Source organism: Anser cygnoides, chromosome 13, assembly GCF_040182565.1.
Source record: "Anser cygnoides isolate HZ-2024a breed goose chromosome 13, Taihu_goose_T2T_genome, whole genome shotgun sequence".
NCBI lineage: Eukaryota > Metazoa > Chordata > Aves > Anseriformes > Anatidae > Anser > Anser cygnoides.
This window is the reverse complement of record NC_089885.1, coordinates 2,406,125-2,431,197: the sequence shown is the minus strand read 5'-3', so window position 1 is coordinate 2,431,197 and position 25,073 is coordinate 2,406,125. Positions and strand designations below refer to the sequence as shown.

At 39.5% G+C, this 25,073-nt stretch overlaps 1 protein-coding gene across 2 annotated transcripts in view; it reads left to right on the top strand.

Moving 5' to 3' along the window:
• Positions 1-4,441: 4,441 nt before the first annotated feature.
• TENM1 (teneurin transmembrane protein 1) overlaps positions 4,442-25,073 on the top strand; it is an 848,278-nt gene continuing 827,646 nt past the window's right edge. For both annotated transcript variants that reach the window (XM_048070576.2, XM_067005240.1), the window contains exon 1: positions 4,442-4,622. The gene's annotated coding sequence lies outside the window, so the exon portion shown is untranslated. The remainder of the gene's footprint in view (positions 4,623-25,073) is intronic.

Sequence of the window (25,073 nt, the reverse complement as noted above, 5' to 3'; positions counted from 1 at the left end):
GAGAACATGGATGTCTGTAAGCTCTACATCACCCAGTCATAAAAGGAGATGAGGTTGGTCAATAGGACTTGCCTTTCATGAATCCATGCTGACTGGGTTGTCCCACATATGCTGTGTGATTGCACTCAAGATGACCTGTTCCACCACCTTTCCTGGCACCGAGGCCAGGCTGACAGGCCTGTAGTTCCCCTTATGACCCTTCTCATAGATGGGCATCACATTAGCAAGTCTACAGTCATCCAGGACCTCTCCCAATGACCATGAACGCTGATAGTTGATGGAAAGCGGTCAAGCAGTCACACCCGCCAACTCCCTCAGCATCCTTGGGTGTATCAGGAAAGCCTGTTGATGTAGTCTACCTAGACTTCAGCAAGGCCTTTGACATGGTCTCCCATGGTATTTTCCTGGAGAAGCTGGCAGCCCATGGCTTGGACGGGCATACTCTTCGCTGGGTTAAAAACTGGCTGGACAGCTGGGCCCAGAGGCTGATGGTGAATGGAGTGAAATTGAGCTGGCGACCGGTCACCAGTGGTGTTCCCCAGCGGTTGGTGGTGGGGCCCATCCTCTTCAGTATCTTTATTGATGACTTGGATGAGGGAATAGAGCGCACTCTCAGTAAGTCTGCAGATTACACCAAGCTGGGGGGAAGTGTCAATCTCCTGGAGGGTAGGAAGGCCCTGCAGAGGGACCTGGACTGGATGGGTCGATGGGCAGAGGCCGATGGGATGAGCTTCAACATGGCTCAGTGTCGGGTCCTGCACTTTGGCCACAACAACCCCATGCAGTGCTACTGGCTTGGCGGAGAGTGGCTGGAAAGCTGTGCAGAGGAAAAGGATCTGGGTGTGCTGACTGATGCTCGCCTGAACGTGAGCCGGCAGTGTGCCCAGGTGGCCAAGAAGGCCAATGGCATCCTGGCTTGTATCAGGAGTAGCATAGCCAACAGGACCAGGAGGTGATCGTCCCCCTAATACTTTGCTCTGGTGAGGCCACACCTTGAGTGCTGTGTTCAGTTTTGGGCCCTTCACTACAAGAAGGACATCGAGGCCCTGGAGCGTGTCCAGAGAAGGGCTATGAAGCTGGTGAAGGGCCTGGAACACAAGTCCTGTGAGGAGTGGCTAAGGGAACTGGGGTTGTTTAGTCTGGAGAAGAGGAGGCTCAGGGGAGACTTTATTCTCTCTTCAACTACCTGAAAGGAAGTTGTGAGGAGCTGGGGATCGGCCTCTTCTCACAGGTAACTAGTGGTAGTAGAACAAGAGGGAATGGCCTCAAGTTATGCCAAGGGAGGTTCAGGCTGGAAATCAGAAGACATTTCTTCTCAGAAAAAGCAGTCGGGCATTGGAATGGGTTGCTCGGGGAGGTGGTGGAGTCACCATCTCTGGGGGTGTTCAAGGAAAGGTTGGACTTGGTGGTTATGGATGTGGTTTATTGGGTGACATTGGTAGTACGGTGATGGTTAGACCAGATGATCTTCAAGGCCTTTTCCAACCTTTATGATTTTATAAATAGGTGTAGCAAACACTTGGAACCCTACTACTGAGACTTCCTGAGCCATAAAACTTGCCAAGAGATGAGACATTGATTTAGTTATTTACCACTTTCAAAGATATTAAGTGTTTAAAACTCTTCCATACTTCTCCCATTTTGTTAAATAAGGGCATTTTCTGTTTTCTAAAGCTTCTTTTTTATTATTTATTTATTTATTTATTTATTTATTTATTTATTATTAAGTAGTCAGAGATCAGGGTATTACGGAATACCAGTGCTTGATACATTCAGAATTTCCAGTTAAATACGTGTTTCTCGCTTTTCAAGGTGGTCTGCATGTTTGCCCATAGTGGTACGACAGCTATGCAGACACATCCAGAGTTGCGAGGTAGAGCTGCTAGAGGTTTCTTTGAAGTCAACGTGTCTAAACACACCAAAAGGTTACCAGTTCTTGAAGCTACATTTTACCAAAATACACGATATGCTGGATAGAGGTAGCGTTTTAAAAAGAAAACAAAATCTGATCTTTTGGATAGGCTAAGTCAAATAAAATGACTTTAAAATAAACCTCTCTTGACCATTATAATGCCTATTACAGACATATTTATTTTAAGAAAGTTGGATGGAGTTTCTAAAGTTCTTCTTTATCAAACGGTATGGTAGTAAAGTCATCAGTGACTTCTCTATGGCTCAGGAGAGCTAGAATCTTTAAATATGCCCTAAAGTAGTCTGTAGTTATCACATATTAACATTTGTTCTTATTTAATACAAAGTACTTTTAGAACTAAGAATGGCTGCTTGTGTCAGGTAGGTAGAAATCTCCTTCTGAAGGCATAAAACATCAATTTTTAGCAACACAGAGCCATTACATATCAATGTTACAGTGTTTGCATAATGAATATATTATGCAAAATGGCTTCAGGCAAGCGTGATTTTTTTTTTTTTGAGAAGGAATTCCACCTATTGACAAGAATTAAGCATATCTGAAAAAGCAATTTCTTTTTTTTTTAAATGTATATTAAAAATGCTCTTAGATTTGAATGATTTGAAGATTAGAATGAGTGATTGAGGAGATGGATCAGCAGTTAGACAATGGAGCTGAATTTATTTTTATTTTTAAATGCAGTTCAATATGGATTTGTATCTTCTTCACATGAGGGATGTGTATGTGTCGTAAATATTAAGGTGATACTAAAAATACCATTTTTTCCCCTTGAAATGATTGCACTTGCACTGTTGAATCATTTCAGTGAAGAAACTACCATTGTGTAGTTGTGAATGTATTTTAGAGCATGATCCCATAGACAGTTGAGGGGTTTCTTTCAAGACTACTTTCCAATATAAAAGAAATGTCCTTAAACTGAGAGAAGCAGTTAGTTGAGAAACGTTTTTTTTTGTGCATAACCTTCAGTTTTTATTAAAGCCTCTCTTTTTGCTGCGTTTACAAGCTAAACCAGCTGTGAAAGGTGCAAGCATATAGTTTGTATTCAGCAAAGATCTGTCATTTTGTGCTTACTGCAAGGCAAATGGCTCTGCCAGTTGGGGCTATAATTTATCAAGCTGGCAGAGTGACAATTTTCATTGCTCTTGAAAATTTATCATGGATAGTCATTCTTGAAGGGTTGACTCTTTTGTCTGAGCAGGCTTCTTACATTTAGACTTAGCAAAATGGCAATTATTAATGCCATTAACCCATGAGGCAAAGATCAGTTTTGTCCCTGGAACCTTGAGTATGTCTTCTTGACAAAGAGATTTATCTGCTTCTGCAGCTTCCAGGGTTTGTGGGTTTAAAGAACAGATGTAATATAACAAAACAGTCTCCCTAAAGAACAATAAAAGTCATTTTTATCCCGGCTGTTTTAGCATGAGAACAGGGTAAAGGGGGGTTGAAAAAGGTAAAATATTAAATATTAACAGCTAAAATTATTTTATGTTCTTTGTTTTGACTTCCTCTCTCCTCCTTAGAGGCTTAGAGAGTGACTCATTTTGAGAGGGTTAGTAACATCTCAATAACCGCAAGTCATCAATAAGGCTTTCTTTCATGTTGTATTGTAGACAATAATTCCTCAGGACCAGCAGTGGGTCAATTTAGACACAGTTCTGTGAAGTATCAAGAGGCTCCTTGGAGACGCTCAGCATTCTCAGATCTCATTGATCCGAATGGAAGGAGAAAGCACTGTGTGTCCTGCAGGATCAGGACCATAATAAGGCTTTTCTGGTGGAGCAGACCATCCAAAATCTGGTGTCAGAAGGAGAAATGTCTGATGTAATATAACTTGTTAAGAGTACTAGTGTGTACGTATCTGCTTTTGCATTTCCCCATACCAGGCAGAAAAATAAGTAAGCTTTACACACGACTTAAAGGCAGCTTCTTCATCAGTAAAAATGAGTAAATATTGACTTAAACGTTTCCACCATTAGAAAGAAAAATTGAGTTAGAGGTAGCTTAACTCAGAGCAGAAGTTTTTCTACCTCACAACATTCTATGTACTTTGCTTTATGAAAATTTTACATTAACGTAGAATCAGTAACAATTCTTAGAATACTTTTTCACTGGAGCTGGTGGTTTATTTCTTTACAGAAGTGTTGTATGTGGGGGAAGAAATCGAGCCCTACAGGCCCAACAGGCCAGGAAAACACAGCTCTCTGTTTCTGCCAGTCAAACTGTGGGGAACAACCAGATATTCATTTCCCCAGGCAATTTTTTCAACTTTTTTTTTTCTTCCTGTTGGAAATCCAGTTTCCAAAACTTCTGAACAGCTCTTAACAGGGCATAATTCACAGCGATTCTAATGCAGAGGAGCTGAAGAAGAAACGTGTGCCACTTCCCAGACGCTGGGAGTGCTCCAAAATGGCCGGCCCCTGCCTGGGCAACAGCTCTGGCTGACAGGAAGCCCCTCCTGCCGTTTTCCTTTCGCCTTTTTAAACTTTTTTTTTTTTTTTTCCCCGTCTTCCTTTTTAAACCCTTCTCCACCAAAGTGTCGCCCCTCTCATACTGAAATCCCCCTTCCCCTGAAGCAACACTATTGTGAGGGTTTTCCCCGCAGTCTCCAGCGCGGGGCGGCTGTGAGGTGACCCGAGTCCACAAAGACGGCGACAAACACCGGCCCGAGCCGGGGTTGGGGACACAGCCGCACGTACAACCGCTTTCGTTTACAAGAGAACAGAAATGGCATTCCTGAGCCCCCAGCCCCAGCCTGCGGGACGCGGAGCGGGCCGGGGCCGCCGCCGGGGCTGACAGGAGGGCGGGCGGCTGTGAGGGGTTTGGCGGGAACCGGGGGGGCGGGGGGAGGGTCTGTGGAGGTGTGAGGAAAAGCTGAAAGAAAAGCGCTTTTATGCTGTGTAAGAAGGAAGTAAATGTGGTAAAAAAGAATACCGAAGCGTACGGCATAATTGAAGGCAGGTTTTATCTCCTACTAATGACCAAGAGTGGTTAATATTGAAGAAATGAAAACTGAGCATAATACTTTGCTATGGCTGGAAAGTAAGCCCTAAAATAAAAGAAAAAATATATTTTTTTTCATTGAAGGAGAAAAAAATATTTAAAATGCCTGCTGAAGCACAGTATTTCTCCAGCCAGCCCCCTCCCAACCAGCCAAGTACAGTGTCTCCCTCAGTCCTTATGCAGCCAGCTCTTGCTATGGCTTAAGCAACAAGGATGAGTTTTAAGAGAATTTCACAGCAACATAGGCTATTTTCATTATCAAATGTGAGAAGCATGCCTGAGGTGACACAGGAGATTCAGTTACACCACAGATTTTCAGCAGCAGGTGAAGGTGGGTTAGCAGGGCATGGCCACCCGTTCATCACCCATATCACAGCCGCCGTTCATGGCTGCAGTGTGCTTGCCTTTACACCTCCTGATCTTAGGAACCCGCTATGAAATAGCTGCATGTGGTCACAGTGGGGCTGGCTTTTCTCCAAAGAGCGTGAAGACAGCTCTGCAGCAGGTTGAAAGTCCCCAAGGTGGTTTGCCAGGGACACCACTCCAGAAGCAACGTAAACTGGGCCTAGGAGGAGCCCTATGGTGCTATGGCTATTTTGGGTAGCTAAGTGCCTAGTTTGAAAGCTTGATGACTCTTTGATGTGTGAGATGTGCATGGCAGGTTTCTTCACCATAACGAGTTTACAATCTGACCTGATACATGCAGAAAGTTGAGAACAAACAGGCTGAATCTTGTGAATTGACTGTATTTCCATTTGCTTAGATGGATGGGGTCTGTTCTGTCTTTCTATAGGCATTGTGTGGGGGATGTGGGGGCGAGAAAAAGAAAAGAATGCTTACCAAACCTCTCTGCTATTCACACTAGTGATTATTTTTAAGGTTTATTTGAAAATATTGACATTAAAATCACAAACTAATCTGTGTAGTGGGAGAGGAATTCTTTGCATGCAGTCATACTCGTATAAGAAATGCCATATGGACAGATTTTGCCTGTATTTTAATAACGTTATCATAACTTCCGTTCTGACAGAAAAAGTATTAAGAAATCAATTTACTTTAAAGGAATATCACTTCTAAAACTGTTGTAGTTGATTCTCTTTTCTCTGATGGTAGCAAAGACCTGAAGATAATACGCTAAAGGTAACTTCCATAAAATTGTTATTAAGAAAGAAAATAATGCAGTTCATTCTCTTGGCAAGAAGAATATTTCACTAGTATTTGGCTTCTTTACTGTTTGACGTACAACATTACACAGCTTGATGCTTTTCAAAGTGATATAGGAGCCCTAGGTTAATCTGAGCTGTGTATGTCTCCTATTTCACACAAGGCAGCAGCCTTGAAATAATCGCAGAATTCACGCGGTATTTTGCTTGCCCTTAGAGGAAGTATCTGATGGGACACAGGCGGGTTATGTGGCACGACAAAACAGGTGCTAGTGTTAAACGCCATCCCAAAGGAACTGATAAAGTTTTAATGTAATAAGAGGGCAAATGCACCTCATTTTTCAGTTTTTTTTTTTTTGGTCATACTAAAAAACGCATATTTTTCCTCCATTAGATTAATGAAAGCTACTGTTTTTTTAATAGGTGTTCAAAAATGTCTGTTTTAATGTGGTTTTGCGCCCATAAGAATATGGGAGAATATGGCCTGTAAATAAAAACATTGTGTTTTTTAAAGTCTTATGTGTAACCAAATTAATCACAAGCTTGAAATGTATTAATACTCACTGAAAACTAGGGGAGTTACAGCACAGTATGTTTTCATGTCTTTTGTATCAAGAATTTAATCTGTTTAAAAAACAAACAAACTCATAATCCGTCAATCCCAAGAGAAGTCAGCATATTAGCAAACAGGAAATAGAAAAAATAAATATCCAAGGAACAAAACTAAGGTTTCCTTGTGGGATCTGTAGACAGCATTATTATCTGGATGAACTAACAGGTCTCTCTGGACCTGCTAATGCTGCAGTCTCTCCTCAGCCAAACAGAAATTGCCCTCTCCTAAATCACTAATGACTTGTCTTGGTTAACTTACAAGGTGTCTTCTCAGTGCCTATCTTCTCCTTCACTTTTGTATCAATGATAGACTGCTTTCTAATATAAAAGTCGTCATGCTGTTCAAACAATATGCGAGCTGTGAATTACTGTGTCACATTTTGGGCATTTTTCAACATCTTTCTTAATTTTGCTTATGAATTGTAACACCTTTTCTAGTACTCAGTCTCCATTGCTCCTTTTCTGTCCCAGACTTCTTTTTCTTTTAGAGGATAATATTTGGAATGTCTGTTGTGTTTTTTCTCCTTTTTGCAATTGCTTTATGTGTACTGCACACAGTTGGTGAGCTCTGCACAAGTTCAGGGGTCTCACAATTCACATGAAAAAAGATAACGGAGTTTAGCTTCAAATGTCAGCTCATAAAGCAAAACATTGGTAATTAATAGAGCTGAGGCCTGCAAGAAAAGGGAGTTCATAACATCCAAAGGGAATTAATTTATCAGATATGTCTAACCTTGCATTTCTGAGAATGTCATCTGAGGATAATGCTCATCTAAACTAGAATTTGAACAAAAGTTAACAATCAATCGAATTAAGTGGCACAGATTCAAAGAGAAGATTTTATCCTTTGCAGAAGATACGACAGTGTTGCCCTTGATAGTCTTGGGAGAGCTTTCAACATTTATAATGATAAAGACTTGTTAGGAACTCAGAATCTAAATCTGAACTACAGTCTCATGTTTGGCCCTTCTCTGTACAAGGTATTGAAGCACCAAAAGCAGAAGATAGTGAAGAGTTGGGAATAGTTTTGTATTCAGCCTCTATTTCTGTTGTTTAGGTCTGTCCTTATTGAAAGCTGACAAGAGGACAACAGTCTTGGACCTCACGGACTTAGAATAAAACAAGATCCTGTGAGATCTTTCATCAGTAGCAGTGTGATTAATGTTGAGACAAGTTCTGACACTGGGATAGCAGCTGCACCCTATTTGATGTTTTGGGAGCTAGAGCTAAATGTCTGCTTTCCGTCCTGTGTTTGTTTTCTAGAAATAATGATAGGGGTTGTCTGTTTTGATGAACCAAAATGATCAACCTGTTCAGGATTTTGTTGTTGCCAAAAAAAGCAAAACAAAACAAACTTTTATATTAATTTTGATTATGGGTTCTCATAAAGCTATAAAGCCTAATATTTACAAGGCATGCTTTTTCACACACAGGACAGCAAATGTCAGATTGACTTAAGGTTTGTTCTTTACTAAATTTCCTTTAGGCTCTCCTTTAAGTCAGATAGATGTGAGTTGCTTCAAATGGTATTAAATCTTCATAAATCATATTCCATCTTTTTTTCTTCAAAAGCATCATGCTCCCACTTGTCAATGGGAAATTCCCACTTTTGAGATAGACTTTAACCTCAAGAGAGCACTACCGTTTAACAGGAAAAAGCGCAGGGGGTGCAACATGCAATGCACAGGAGTGAACACTGGGAGTTTCGAATACTTAGGTTTTTGCGCAAAGTATATTACTGGTATTTACATCTCTCTAAATAATCATGAGAGTATTTGCTAATATCTTTGATTTGATAGAATACCCCGGGTATTTTTTCTAGTTAGCTAGCCATTTCTAGGTATGTTGACCATACATTGTCCCTAACCCACTGTTGCTGGCTTGGAAAACCAATCAAGTGATTTACAACTTGTCATTGTCTTCTGTGGTTGTGGTTAGATTGGAGTTACTGAGCTCTTTATTGTGTCAGCTATCACATGTATGCGATAGTGATACTGTAGCTGTTGTCATAGCCTCATAGCCTTCTTTTCCTTCTATCTTAATATCTTGCAGAATTTGCAAAGGCTGTAGTTTATTTCACTATCTAGAAACACGCTGTTTGGTATGTTGCTTTTGAAGTAGATGCATGTATTCATTGCAGACAAGTACTGATCACTAGTGATGCTGTATGGTATATTAGGTACTGGAGCATTAACTCTGAATATACAAAGTGATTTAGAAAACAACAAAAACAACAAACCCATGTAATAATGGTAAGCAAATGAATGATTTCAGAATCCTTGTTGTGGGAGTGAATATAATATAATTTCAGTATTTGAAAAGAAGGTGCTTGAGAGACTCTCAATCATTATGGGCAGAAGTGCCAATCTGAAGAAAATGCCAGGGGATGACTAGGTTATGCCAATGGCCTTGAGGCATTTGAACGTCAAAGGAGGGAAGGAAGGTTAGAAATAATTCACTTCAGTGTTTGTGCATTTGCATCCCCTTGTTAAAATGCAGATAGTGATGCCTTCCTATTTTACAGTAGGTTTTTTTTGTTTGTTTGTTTATTTATTAAAGAAGCTATGACTTGCAATGATAATGAAATTCTCTGATCACAAAACACTAATATGTATCAAAATGTTAGGTGAAATTCAGGCACCTGAATTGTCAGTTTTTGTTTGTTTGTTTGTTTGTTTGTTTTACCCAGTTTGGCCAACATTTCACTCACACTTTATTAAAAAGAAGGTAGTTTGAGAAGAATTTGGGAAGAAACAGCTAATCGCGTTATCATGGAGTCGTAGAATGGCTTAGGTTGGAATGGACCTTAAAGATTAAACCTATATATAAAATAATCCTCTGTTTTCCAAATGAGAAAGGAAGCTTCAGATCAGATTGATTCAGATTGATTCACAGGTATTTCAACTACTCTGTTCAGCTCAGTAAATTTCACAGGAAATTTGATAGAACTGCATCCATCAATTATTAATAAAAAGCATAGAACCTTATTCTTTAAAATGTAGATCTTGTTTATCTTCTTCCTGTTGAGATTGCAGAGAATCACATGTTGAGCCAAGTGGAAAAGGTTACTCTTCTTTTTTTCTAGAAAGTTCTTCAGTAGTTATTAATTGGCAAAATTATAAGGGCATTAGTGCCTAAGTATTTGAACTAAATTATGTTGTGGAAATTGCAAAGTTCATTTGGCAATGGATTTTCAGTCTTGCAGAAATTCAATAAATACCTTTACATGTAATGTTTTTAAAAAGCGGGATATTTTTAAGATATTGTATGGCTTTTTCTTTGAAGTTTACGGACATACAGTTTTAATGAACACATCAATTAACTCTGGATATGTAAAGTGATTTGAAAGGGAACAACAAAACAAAACCACGTACTAATGGTCAGCAAATGAAATACTAATTTCATAAATTAAAATGAAGATGCTCTGTGGACTTATCCAGCACTCATTAAATTTAGGATAATTCCTCTGTAGTCTTTAGAGAGTGTTCAAGATGATTGCTATTTCTCAGATGACCATTTTGATTAACAAAGAAAAAAATTAAGTTCAGTGTTTAGACAGTTACTGCAAAGGGATTTCAGCTACTAATGTCTGTGACTGGGTTGGCTGGGTTGGATAAATAAAAGGGGTTTTAATTTTTTCTGTTTTTTTTTTTTTTTTTTTCCTCAGCTACTTGATACCCTTGGGGGCTGGATATAAAATAGGATTAGGTGAAAAGCAGAGGGCAGAATTATAAACTTTAACAGCACCACTTAGTTGCAACTCAACATGCTGCATTTCCTTCTTGCTTAACATCTCCCCATGTAGAGTTGTCTCCAGGCTAATGATCTAATTATATAAATTAGATAAAGACTATTATTTGACAACCCTTAATACTAATAGCAGTCTTTTAAAAGAAAAGTGCCAGTCTGTTCAGCTCTTCAAAAGATGGATACTACTCTTTGGCTATTGCAGCTATTGCCACGCAGACAGAAACATCCCAATGCAGCTCTAGATAATATATCTAAGGGCAAATTTAAGATTTATTCCTATACGAAATTAAGTGACTCTTCTGGTAAGAGAAAGCTCTCATCCCTGAAGCTTTTACTCCTGTTTGAAGGGTCTGTGCTCTCTTGTGTGTTGCATAGTTTGTCTTTGCACCTAACGCAGGGTTATGGGCTCATCCCAGAGGGCTAGAAATCGCAGTGCTAAAACTCTTACTAGATCTGGGTCTAGAAGCCAACCATAACTAACATTATTAAATGCACTATACTCAGTGAGCCTTTTAAAGAAAGATGTATAGATGTTTCTGTTCAGCTTTAATCAAATGACCTCTTAGGTTCCATAATGAAGGGTCTGAAGAGCTGAGTGTGCTTTGTAATGGATTATTCCAATTTTGCTCGTTAACGGAGATATCTTTATTTAACTTTTCTCATTGACTAGTCACATTTACCATGAAAAATCTCGATCATTATCTAGCAGGCCAGTCCCAAAGCCAAATAAATATTGTGGTTCAATTTTGTTTGTGGCTGTATTCACGTAGAAGAGACTCTGCTTGGATTGAGTGTCTGATCTGAGAAGCAGCACAGTTCCCCGTGTGTTTGGAACCCAAAGCAAACAGTGAAAAAATAACAGCTAATCACCTTATGGTTTTCTTAGCTGTGCTGGAAAAAGAAGGGCTGTGATTATAGCCCCAGTTACAGTGAATTGCAGTAGTAAATCCCGCTTGATTGCTGTGCCATCATGTCTGCCGGTAGGCTAGCTTTGTGTGACCATCTCAACACATGTATTCCCTCCAGTTAGTTGTAAAAATAAGACAGTACAGGTCAGTGCAGGAAGAGGTGTCTTCATGGAAGGGTTACAGTCCTGCTTTCAGGAATAATTGAAAAAGGCATTTGAAACTGGAATAATTCATGAAGAGAAGGTGATAGAATAGTTCCTTCATTTTAATTGGTAGAAAAAAGCTGTATCTCAACAACATGTAATTTTGAATATTTGGGCCAGCATTGTTTTTTCTTCCTTTCTCCAGCCCTTTCCACTGAATACTGTGCATCAGTTTGTATGTTGTCAGCAGGCAGGTGACACTCCTTCAATATATAGCATGGAAAGACTTGAATATTTTTTAACCTGATTAAGATTTGGGGTTTGAAACATTTGTGCTATTATTCCTGAGAGCAGAGCAGTGACATACTACTCAGTTTGACTGCAAGTATTGTCTGGCACAAGCAATTTAACTAGACTTCATTTTCAGTCAAAACTCAAAGACATACTTTTCTGTTGGATCGATAGTTATATATTTAATATTTTGGGGGTTATGCTGAGTTGGCTCCAATTTACTTGATTAGCATGAGAACTTACAATTTATGACAAGGTGAAAACAGGTTTGGCAAACTAAACTGTTCCTGTTAAGTGCACTACGTGCTGCCTCCTCTCCTTTAGTTTCATGCCTGGGCATGCTTTCTCCTTGAGAATGTCAGTACTGTTGCATGAACACGTAAGCTGTGATAAGAGATGTGCTTTCTGTTGATGAATCATAGCCATGACCAGCCACCCCTGCTAAATGTTGCTGGGGTTACTGCCTGGCCACAACAGGGCGTTATTACCTCCAGGTACCCACCACTTCTCGGTGGCAGCTACCTCCCCAAAAAAGGCTGCAAAACAAGTAATGTGTCTCAAATGTTGCTCTCAGACCTGATATTCTAAAAAATCACCTATACCAGCACTTGAGGCTGCTGTGCCAGACTGTGACTTAGGGCCTCCTGGGCTGTGCGCAGGCAACCTGTTCTGCTGTCCTGCATGAATGTCAAGGGGGTTGCTGGTTAGCCCATGGAAACAGCAGATATATGAGCTATCAGCAAGGTAAAAATACCATTTGATATGACTTGCTGATACTAAGAAGCACTATTGGAATTTTTATTAAGGCTATAAACAAGTAGGAAATAAATGAACATGAAGTAGAGTAATATCTTGATCAGATGCATATTACAGAAGTTTTTGAGAAAGTTGGCTATGTGTTAATGGAATGCAAAATAAAGCAAATCATTTGATATAAATATTTGTTATAAATTATTCAGTGCAGTCTCCTCATTATAATTTATAGGCCCAACGCTTGCTTCGAGTAAAATAAGTCATTGCACGATCTGCTGTTTTCTTGTTAGAACAAATCGGGCTTGGTGATGCAGTTCTGTTCTAACCATGTCTTGTCACGCCAGGAGGTAGTGCTGAATCAGTCAGACGTTTTGAGGCCGTTGTACTGGGATGTTTTCCTTTTAATGTGTTCTCCTGAAAGACTTTGAAACCTGAGTGTTTCATGAGATAGGAAGAATGACTCCTTTATTAGAGACACCACAAAATGACCAGTTAGGAAAGCAAGGGGTTGTGAATTGTTATCTCCATAACTTTGCAGGCAAGTCCTTTGTTCCAGGTTTGAGTTCAGTAAACTTGATGACTTCCTGAGTTGTGGCAAACTGCTTCATCCCTTCTAGCCTTCAGAAAGGCTTTCCGTCACCTCTGAGGTTTGAGTGCTCCTTGCAGGCTTCCTGCCCCCGCTGTGACCATCTCTCATGTCTGTGCCATCCTGTATGGAAGTCTGTGGCTCAGTCTCCCTCAGGTTTATCAGATGTTGCTCAGGACAATCACCACGTCTTTCCAGGGAACTGCCCTGACCCAGTCGTGCTTAAAGAAATGTGTCATGCAAACTGAAAGCAAGCAAAATCAACTAGAGTCCGTCACAGTCTGGCACAATTTCACTTTTATTATATTGCCAATAAAACCGATGCTTTCTTTATCCTACTTGGAGTTAAAAATGAAAATTGCGGGTAGAAGCGATATCAGCTTGTCAGAAAGTATGTGATAGTTTGATATTTCTCAGCGTGCCAGGTTTCAGAAGAGGTCTTGGGGTAGATCAAATGGTTCCCTCTTTCTCAAAGAGATTTTGAAAAAAATAAAATTTCTGTCCTTCAGATCTTTTTCCGAAGTTGCTCCCTATTATTTCCATCTTCCTAACAAATTTTAATTCTTTCAAGGTATTCACCCCATTTGTTCTCCCCTAGGATACTGAAACATTCCCTCTCAATTTGATGTGAGGAAGTACCTAAATCACAAGCTATTGCAAGCATGCCAAGTCTAATTTAATTTTTGTTCTGTTTAATTTATTAATTCCCAAGATGGAAAATGTAATACAAAGAACCAGCCAGGGCTGCAGTTAAGTAATAGAGAACCAGAACTGAAAGAAAAACAGTATGAGCTATTCTTTTACTGTGATGAGACAAATCATTTCATCTATTTTCTGACATGAAAGACAAGAAAGGAATAGGTGAGTCTAACAAATAACAAAGAGGAGAAAGAGCAGAATGGAGTGAAAAAATTTCCAAATGTCAGAAGAAATTAAATAGTGAACCTTAAAGGAAGCAGCACCCATTTTGCTCAGTGGAGCCTTCTCAAAGTTGTCACGTTGGGAAGAATGGAAAAGCTCAGAAATGCATTTTAAACCTGTTTGTATTAGAGTTTGGGTTTCTTAAACCCTTGGCAGCAGGTGTCTTTTCTTAATATTCATTATTCATGTAGCCTCACTGTGCATTTCAATTAATAAATGGAGAGGTACACAAAGCCTCCTCTACTGCATTAAATAGATAAAATGTATTACTAACTTTGAGCTTGTAATGCCATAGCTGGAGCTTGAAAGTTATTTGTCTGCTAGAGCTGGTAGACATATAAGTTGCAAATAAGTTTTATTTTGGTAAATATACAGATGAACTGACTTCTTTATATGTCTTCATATTTTATTGGATTGTAATGTAGTTTCTGATATTGTTCTCAAATAATAGGCCTCTTCTTCAAATCTCATATGAATCAGTCAAATGGAAATGTTTCATTTTCTCTCAACAGCATTCAAGTAATGTGTATGGGCCTGTTGTGGTTTAACCCGGCTGGCAGCTAAACACCACACAGCCGTTCGCTCACCCTCCCCCCTCCCTCTCTGGGATGGGGGAGAGAAACGGGAAAGTGAAGCCGGTGAGTTGAGATAAAGACAGTTTATTAAGACAGGAATATAATAATATAAGGAATATAAGGAATATAATAATAACAATAATAATAATAATAGTGATAATGATAATAGTATTAACAATAATAATGTGTAAGAAAACAAGTGATGCACAATGCAATTGCTCACCACCCGCTGACTGATGCCCAGCCTATCCCCGAGCAGCCGGCCCCCCACCCCGGCCAGCCACCCCTATATATTGTTTAGCATGACGCCAGATGGTATGGAATACCCCTTTGGCCAGTTTGGGTCAGCTGTCCTGGGTCTGTCCCCTCCCAGCTCCTGCTGCACCCCCAGCCTGCCCGCTGGCAGGACAGAGCGAGAAGCCGAAAAGTCCTTGGCCTGGTGTAAACACTGCTCTGCAACAATTAAAACATCAGCATGTTATCAGCGCTCTTCTCATCCTAATCCAAAACATAGCACCCTACCAGCTACTATGAGCTACTTAACTCTGTCCTAACTGGAACCAGGACAGGGCCTAATCCTGTTAATGAGAGATTCAGATCTTATGAGGCTGGATCTTGAGGTCCTTAATCTTTGTTCAAGCTAGTTCCCACTGACTTCCGTGCAAAACCTGCAGGAGCCAGGCCTGAGGTAGAACTGAACTCCCAATCCTGTTTCACTGAAAACAGAACAAAGTTTTTTTCATTCATCTCAGAGGGAGTTGAAGCAGGACTAAATTGTTCGCTTAGAATTTTACCCATTAGCATTAATGTAAGATACAGCAACTTGTGATATCCATTATTTAAAAAATAGAGCCAAAACCACTAAGTCATTTCTCAGTGTGAAGTGATGCATTTTAAAGGGGCAGACTCCTTCTGGACCTGAGCTGCTGTAACTCACATGCTGAGAGATCCCGACATGAATAACGATAGCTCAAAGATGAAAGGTTGAAGGATTAAATACCTAAACCGTTACCAGAGGAGTTTTATTTATATACTTATATCTCCATTCTATAACAGTCTGATAATGGGTACTAGTGTGTGGGGGGAAAGTGGACCCAAACGTTTAAATATGTTCAGTACTTGGCAATTCCCGATGCCTTTGAGCAAGGGGACACAGGGCGTCTTTCCAAACACAGTGAGGTTTAGAGAACCTTCTTCACGAGACAGATTCTGAGAGCTGCCCAAGTCACTTTGGGTACTGGCCTAGGACCTATTTAGCCTTTTCTCTTAGGAATTTACATGGGAATTTGATAACGTAAGGAGCAGACTTCTTGCACTATCCCAAAGACTTAAATGAGAATAATAGATTAAAAGAGAGCTGTAACAAACTGTGGTATTAGAGTAGGCAAAAGAAGCCATTGTGCTGTTCCATGATAGGTTGATATAAGGTTGTGCTGGAAATTTTTCTCTAGCTGGGTGTTCCTGCTATCTAATGAGAAGTGGCGAGGTTATGTGTTGAGTTAGCTTGGTTTGTTGAACCATATGAACCCTGCTAACAATGCGATTAGTTTTCAACCAGACTGTCCCCTCTCACTGGGCCAGTACCTTATCAATATAAGGGAGGGGCATCAGAGGTGGGGTACGTTGGGCCGTGCTTTTTCTGCTACTTGAAAATTAACATAGTGTTTCCAGTCTGTTAGGTAAATTTTCACTGTTCATTCCCTACGAAAGAGCTAAGCAGAATATACTGCAGTCTTTTAAGTCTCCCCAAACACAAGGTTCTGAATACAGATTCAGTATTCTATTATCTTTCCATGACTGAATTTGTACAGTGCTAGTATGTCCCTGGGTACTCTGCATGAAAGTGCAGAGCAAAAGCACGTTGCGTTCACACTCACTATGGATTCAGCGTCTGGCTTGCTCTGCATATGGGAATGAGGCTCTTATCACACAGAATCACAGAATATCACGTTACTCTAAGTTGTTACAGCTAGCTTTATTCAGAACATGAGGCCAGTTGTTCAGTTCTGCTGAATTTTCATCAAACAGTCCAGCAGATACAGCCTGCAGGCTGTTTGGTTTCAAACTGGGATGTCCGGGCACAGGCAGAGATACATTCAGGCACCGAACAGGTGAGGATTCAGTGAACCCTTGAAGATGCAATGGCATTATTTTCATGTATACCACCCTGAGTCCTGCTGGCTTATTCCTGTGAGCAAAATTGCCTGTGTTCAAGTGGTTGCAAGATGCGTGTCCTTCAAATGGGATAATTTTCTATGAGAGTATTCAGGTGTGATATGATTAATGACTACTTTTATGGTTCTCCTAAAAATCTCTATTAGGCAAGGTTAGACTAGCCTATCATTTCTCAACAAAAAATATGAATGCTGAAATGTTAAAATGACTCCCAAAAGCAGCTGGCCCTGGAATACACATATTGCAAGAGGTAATGAAATAATAATAAAAGAAAGACTGTAGTTTAACAATTGTGTATTTTAAGCCAAGCAAAATAGGAATTTCAAGTCATTTTGAGAAAGCTGAAATTCTGTTTATTTTGAAGCTAATTGAAATAGCCCTGAATCTCTTTGTGTGCTAGATGGTGCTGCTTTCAAACCCTGCAACTGCTGCAGCATGGGATATACCTGAGTGCTTGAACTGCTAAGTGAACTTCCCAGACACGAGGCAAGCTTGTGTTGGAATTAATAAAAGCAATAAGATTCCTGTGGAAATTTCCATTGCATTAAAACAATGCTGATTTTCAGTTCTGATTTTGAGACTGCTGAACACCACTGCTAGCTGAAGTCACCGTGGTATACATACCTTTTACTACTGAGCCACATTGCAATCTGATTGTTTTTAACACATTTTCTTTGCATGATGTGATTGCCTCAAGTTCAGCCAGACTGCTATTTTTTTCCTACTCAGAACAAGTTACAGGCAACAATTAGAACTTAGTGACACTCATTGCACGAGTTCACTTTGCTCAGTTATAACCAAGGGATTGTAAAGTTTGTGGTATTCTCCATGTGTGGGATTAAGATTTCCGTGGAAGCAGTTGCAAGACAGTTCAGTAAGGTGTGATACAGAGAGTTAGTACATTTTATAATAAAATTCTGCTTATAATAGTTTTCATTATCTTTTCTTTTAAAATGTTAATGATATTTTTAAAATGTATCTTCTAAATGGCTATACAGAAATATTACAAATTTTTAGTCCATTTTTTAATCCATCATTTATTACCAAAACCACAGTTATAAGTTTTCTTGCTGTCTGTCAAATGATAGGGTTTCCACCGTGTTGCAAAATACCCAAGCAATTGTTGTTGAATCACATGATGGTTTGAATTACTACATTCTGTATCAGGTATGGTGTTCAGCTTTGAGGAGACTACTGAACAGAAATGCAGTGGTTCTGGTGTTGAATTTTTATGATTCAGAAAAAAAAATTCAGAGCTATCTATAAGTATAGAAAGTCATGTACATCTACTCATACTTGAGCAAGAGCAGAATCTGTTGAGCTGGAATACAATTGGCATCTTTGATCTTATAAATTTTTTGCATCTCATAAAAGAGAGGCCAGGGGTGGACCTGGTAAAAGTACTAATTTCATGATTGTATTTGTGGTGATGCAGGGGAAGTTAGAGCATAAATAGATATGAGTGCGATGTTCCTTAGCATTGCCATTTTGGTGATTAGAGGAGTTTAAGAATCTTTTATGTATTTTCTGTTTTGTATTTTTTTTTAACTAACGTTTTATTTTAAAACTTTTTTTTAAATATTGTTTTATAAGCTTTCTAGTAGGCTTTAAAAATACATGTTTTCATTATCTACAGATGGTTTCTATAAATGGAAGAGTTGAAGCAACAAAGTAAACTGCTAAACCTTATTCATAGCACTGTGGGGGAAAAAAAAAATTAGCTTTAGGTTAGAAGACAGAATAAGTAATTAGTTTGTGGAGTCATGATTTCGGAGAACAAATTACTGTGGAGAGTGTGTTTGCAACCATTCAGTTCAGGAAGACGCAGCTTATATATTGTGTCTGTGAAACCTAGGAAATAAATGTGCTGCTTTAGGTATCTCAAAACATGCAGAGAGCTCAATGACCCATAGTCAGCACAGATATCATCTGTCGGCAGTGAAGTCCTGCTTTCAAAGGCACAGTACAAGTCTAGTTAAGAACTTAGCTTTGCATCAGGGTTGTGTAGGGGCATGTGTAGAGTGTAGAGAATTTTATTGGAGCTCATTGCTGGTGGAGCACAGTCTTTTGTAAGGAATCTCTTGATCAGGGTTAACAATTTCTACTGCTCTAGCAAAGCAAACAAAAATAGCACTTAACCTTCAGCTGAAAAATTAGGAAGCGTCTGATGTAACTCATTTCATTTTGAATGAGTATTAAAATTGAAGTTAGGTTTTTATAAAGGGTCTTTTATGAACTATTGTTTATCAGCAATAAAATGTGAACTAAAGGACAAAAAGAGTAAAAAAAAGATTTTAACATGTAGAATTTTTGCTAGTCCATGCTACCTAATTAGATGAGCTAATGTTATGATAAATCTAATCCAGGGCACAGGCTGGGCTGGCTTTGTTGAACTCTAGATGGCTGGCATTTGGTTAGTCAGAATGCTTCCTTTTTCACTCATTTGAAAATCAAGCTCTTTAGTTTAGCCTTTACTTAAAATCATTAGTTTATATTTTACGTTTTTCACAAGCATTCTTTTTGAGGGAACGAGGAGCTATTTTCTTCTACCTCCAGACAGAGTTCCTTTGATAGCCACCTCTCAATTTAGTCTTTAAAAATGATATTGATTTTGTCTGTGTGCCAGGTTTCTTGCCAGTTATCACTTCAGATACTGATGTCCCTTGGTAGAGAACATGCAGTAATGTCAGGGACAGGAAGAGGCAGAGGCGGCAGCAACAAAGGCATCCTGAAACGAAGGGTTCCTTTGATAGGACAAGCTAAATACCTGGAACAAAAGTCTAACATCTCTTCTCTTTATTTTTAACAAGTCCCTTGGTAAATAAGGGGGAAGCTTAAGAGAGGGATCTCCAAGTGTCAGCTTGTCTGAAATAGCATCCTGAACAGTTCTTCGCATTTTAAAAATAAAATAGTCCCTATAGGGTAAGTAAAAGAAAGCTCTCCATCACCAGTCATTTGCCCTCTGGCAAGTAAAGAGCTAACCCATGCAAAGATAGGCATACATTATATAGTGTCTGTGTCAATGTAACCTGTTAATGGCAGAGTGCGGCAGTAACCTGTCAATGAAGTAGGATAATCCCTAAGAACTGAGTCTTCAGGCTTTAGCTGTAAGCTATGCATTTGTTTCCTGATATGCAGACTCTTTGCTTTGTCCTTCGTAAGGGTGGCTGTGGTGTGATCAGTTTAGAGAGAGACTGTAAGAAAGGACTAGAAAAAAAGGTTGTGGTAATATGGGGGTTAAGGATGATAAAATGTTACACCAGTATCTCCCCTGGTGATGAAGGACACAAGAGGACATCCAATTCTTTGAAAACTTTTCTGTGACCAGAGATGAATGAGTCCAAATAAAAGAGCAGCAAAAATAGTAGGGATCAATTGTAGCTTATGCAGATTAACTTTTTAAACTTTAAGCTTACTTTTAACTGGTCCATCCTGGCCCTTCATCTGGTTCCCTGCACTGCTGCAGCACCCACACACTGCAGTGGCTCAGCTAGAGCCTGACAGAAAATAGGAGCTTTTTGGACATGCATCACTTCCGTGGTGTATTGTCCAAACAGAAGCAGGGCTAACTCAGTTCTGTTCACTTAAATGCGTTCAAAGTCCTGTTTTCAAAATGGATTTAGTCTCCTACAGCCATTAACTTTAAATAAGACTCATTTCCCCAAGTATAAATGCCGCCTTTGTTGGTTAAACTTTCACTCTTAAGTCATTTGAAATATTTAGTCCTAGTGTCTGGACATTTAGCAATACTGTTGTATGTTTTAGCAGGAGAAACTAAAACTAAAATTTGCAGACTTCTTTTTACACTGTGCTCCTCCTCATGTGCTACCAGGGGTTTATAGAAATTGCCTTCATAATAATCTACCTTTGCACCTTAATCCGAAGTATAAGAATGTAGACAAGAATCCAGACAATTAGCCCCTTTGTGGATTTTCTGATGGTTACACAGCCATAAAAAATCCGGATGAGACAATCATATAATATTAAATAGACTCCGTATCTGGTACGGGCAGTCAGAAGGTAATGACTTTCTTTGAAGTGTCCAGTTTGAAGTGGGCTTTCATACTTAATGTGTCATGTCATTTATTAAGGTGATAAATTTGATGTTGGTAATTGGCTAAGTCCTGCTTGAAGTTCTGTGCTGTTTTAAGGTATCAGCCAAGAGTTAAATAGCTGTGATGCTTTCCTCTTTCACTGTACATGACCTTACATTCAAGAATATTAGCCAGGCCACCTCTAAAACTTTTCTACAATCATGTCTTATGCTGTGACTATTCTCTTTGCTACAGAAAGAATTAATAATCCAAAATGCCATGTGTATTTAGTATATTGAGCTTGACTTAATACTCATCTTCACATTGGGGTTGTTTTCATTTCTAATAGAGAAGTAGTCCCCAGTCTAGTAAACGCCTGAATACATGCTTAAATGTGTTTGTGGTTTGTTTTGTTTTGTTTTTCTCTCCAGCTGGCTTTAGTGAGGCTGCTTTTATGTTGTAGCTCCATAAAGTATATCTCAAGCTACCTCTGTTGTGCAGAGCCCTCAGTGATTTCACAGTGTGTTGTGTTTAAACTGATTCCAGGTATCTTGAATTGTACATGGTGAATCTTCTGTGAGAAACACGCATCAATAAAACTCTACAAAATTAAAATATGGGCATAGAGGTATGCTAATATGGTATATGTTGTTTTTACCCAAATACTATTCTTTAGCTTCAGTGCTGTTAGTCTAGCACATCTGGTACCTTGCACTAGATTTAAAACTGAGCATCTCTGCCATTTATGTTGGAAAGTAAGGAGAATAGGACAGGAGAAAGATGTGTTTGAGCATTTATATTGCTAATGATTAAAATCACAGACTGCTTCAACACTTTCTGCTCCTTAGAGATCTTTCTGTGCGTGATTTTTTTCAGGTGTTTTTGCAGCAATGATCAGATGGGTAAACACCGAGCAAAGATGGCAAGCAAAATATGATGCATCTTTCCTAGTGAGATGATAGAAAGAAAAGAAGCAAGTCGTAGTAGAGTGGGTCCATCTAATCTAGCTCTCCAGAGCTAGACAGTTACCCAGCTTGGGCACTCAGAGAGGAGAGCATAATTAGGGCCCGCTGCTTGAGAAATAGCATGGAAATAGGAAGCAGTGGAAACACTGTAGTAGAAAGTAGGGTCTCTAAATGAAGAAACACTCAGCACTGGCACTTAAACATGGCAATTCAGTAGTCCACAGTCACCTATGCCACCATGTATTTACTGGGCCTAAATTTACCAGGCACCTCTGTTTTGGCCTGGAAGGTTCTGAGGTGTTGTGTTGTGCATGCAACGGCACCAGCCCGGCTCTCAGCAATTTAGTCTTTGAATCTTGTCATCTGGAGGAGAGACACAATGACGTTGGCGGTTCCAGTTCCTGCTCCCAAAGTTGTTTTTGGGTCGCACATCAATGAATTAAGAGAGGAGGGACAACAACATGAGGTGGCCTCTTTCTACTGAGTAGTGGGTGGTTCTTCCTGTTTGTTTCCCGTCCGTGCTGAGCCTGGGATTCCTCTGGATCATGTGTTAGAACCTTAATAGGGGTTGTAAAGGGTGTGTGGTTACCTGCAGCTGCAGATAACACCATGATCCAATGGTCAGGATATTCTTGGGAAAGCTAAGAGATAATGGTTTGAATCCCCTTGGGCTATGAGGAAGGATTTGATTTAAGCTCTGTAACTTCTTTTGTGAGTACTCCAGTTTTAGACTGTGGTGGAAACTGCGTGTCATCACTGTAGTTCCATGGAGCCTGGAGGAAGGATCCTGAGTTCTGAAGATGGGTGAGCACATGCATGCCCTAGTGTGCTTCAGGGCTGCTCTGTTCTCAACATACAGGGATTTCCATGCCTCCTTTCTGAGAACAGGGGATCTGACCCTAGTCCTGTGGTCGATAAACTGACATCTGGAGATTACTGCATCTATTGTGCTGAAGACTGTGAGGTTTCATGTTGTTGTTGTAGCTCTTTTTTGTTGTTGTTTTTGTTTTTACTTTTTCAAAAGTTAGTAAGAAGGCCTTGTAGCAGAGAAGTGTGGATCAAAGACACTAGTCTTTTCAAAAGATAGTTTGGCTAATGTTTTTATAAACTCATTAAAGGGATGAAATTTAAAATCAGGAGAACGTGCTTGACAGAAGGGCTCTGTTGTTAAAAAGAGTTTCATTTTTGTGAGGCTGAGCAGAAGTTTTAAGCGAGAGAAGATTCTTAGAGGAAGCTGAAAGCTGCAGGGATGATTATCATCTCACTGGGGCTTCATGCAGATGACAATTATGGGAAGACATCTGTTAAAAGCATGCACGAGAGACCCTTGTGAGCAAGGGACAGAAGCTTCTGCACTAGGCAGGTATGGGAGCAACACTGACTAAAATAAATAACAGGACAGATGTGCCTGAGAGAACACCATGAGAAATTATTTTTTATCTGTCAAGTCATAGTGGATATGTTCTAGAAATTCTGGTAAAAGTTAACTATGTAAAACAGGCAAGTAAGTCACTTCATCAGCAGCTTGAGTTTAACTCTGATTTCTCCAGAAAGAAGTAACTGACCTGCAAACTAGGATTTAGTCACCTTGATGGGTGAAGCTGTGTAAGGCACAGATCAAATCAAAGTTGTCAATGCCTGTTGTAGTGTGGGTGTGCAAGCAAGGAAGGTAGGGAAAATAGTTTCAAGTGTAGATTAGGGGGAAAGAAAGGAACCAGAAATGAGCATTAGTACCAGATAAAAGGGACGTGAGTTGCTATGCAGAGAAAACCAAGTGAGATCCACTTGCCTCTACTTAAGTCACAGTAGGCCCAGCTGGCCTCCAGCTCCTTCACCAGAAGGGCACTGATCCCCTGGATGATCTGGCTTTCGCCTCTCTTAGTGTATGCAAGTCAGGGACTTTGCATCTGGCTTCTCTTATCTCAGCGTGTGGCCAAGCAGCAGCTGGAACTGATCCTATATTTTGGTCAATGCTCATTTCTATGTAGGTAGAGTCAGGATCCTATTTCTTGTGTCTGTCAGTATTTACAGTGGCGAGACACAGTAACTAAGTTTCTGCTGCCTACCATCTTAAGGTGTTGCCATAACACTGTATGCATATTTCAATTTGGGGAATCTTATCTAAGGAATCCTTTTGCTGAATTTCATTCACCTCTTTTTGAAACTGCATTTGACCTGTAATATAAAATATTGAACGGTCATTCTCATAGGAGGAAAGAAAATGGCAGAGAAGCTCCAGAGTTCAGATTAAAATAAACAGCGTCCTTATCACTTGCACTGCTTTTATCCAATCACCTTCTTAGCATTTTGTATCTTGTGGTTGGAGTTGCATCTGTTTTGTTTTGTTTTCTTGTTTTAATAGAAAGCCTGAATGGAGAAGGTAGCTATACTTTGTTGTTGTTGTTATTTAACCTGGCAATCAAAGGTGTTTAATGCACGTTATGTGATAAATATGTGACAAGTAAGAATGGTAATCATGCATTGTTATTTTTTCCTGCTCATTTTCAAATTAATACAGTACTCTAAGTCAGCACTGTCAGCTCTTATTCTGGAATCACTGGTTTCTACAGTGCATTTCTTTAACCATTTCACAAGCTTAGTTTGCTGTGTTTAAGTGAAAATTAACACATGGGACTCCCATAAATACTAAAAGAAATGATGCACCCAGACTGTATTGTCTGAATCCAAATGTTAGAGAAATTATAGCATATGGGGATCCAGAGTTTGTTTGAGCCATTGTTGACCCAATAATTCACAAAGTGAATGTTAATGAAGTGCTTATTTATTTATGTATTTTTATTGAAGAAAGGCTAGCAGGAGAAGTGGCAGCATGGGCTACTCTTGTAAAGATTAGATCCGTAAATTATGCAAGTTAAAGATTTAAAATATCTGAAAATATGAAGAATGAATACACAGATTTTCTAATTATTATTTTAGATGAAAGAATAAATAACATATTGTGTAGAAGGAGATGAAGCAACAGTGATAGATGAGTTCAGGAGCCATGGTACAGCACGCTCACTGTGACCAGTGGCAGCTGTTGTTTGGTACACTTCTTTACCATGCCAAAAAGGGACATCAGCTGTTTTTAGGAAGTCCTCTGAGCCCGTGACTCATGAGATTCAATCTGTAATAACTTTTCCAAATTGCCACAATGAATATTTGACTTGTTGAACTCAGAGTATATGGCAGTCATATTCTAGAAAGAGGGAGAATTATGTTGTAGTGTGCAAGGATTCATAGGGATTCAATATACCACACTGCAAG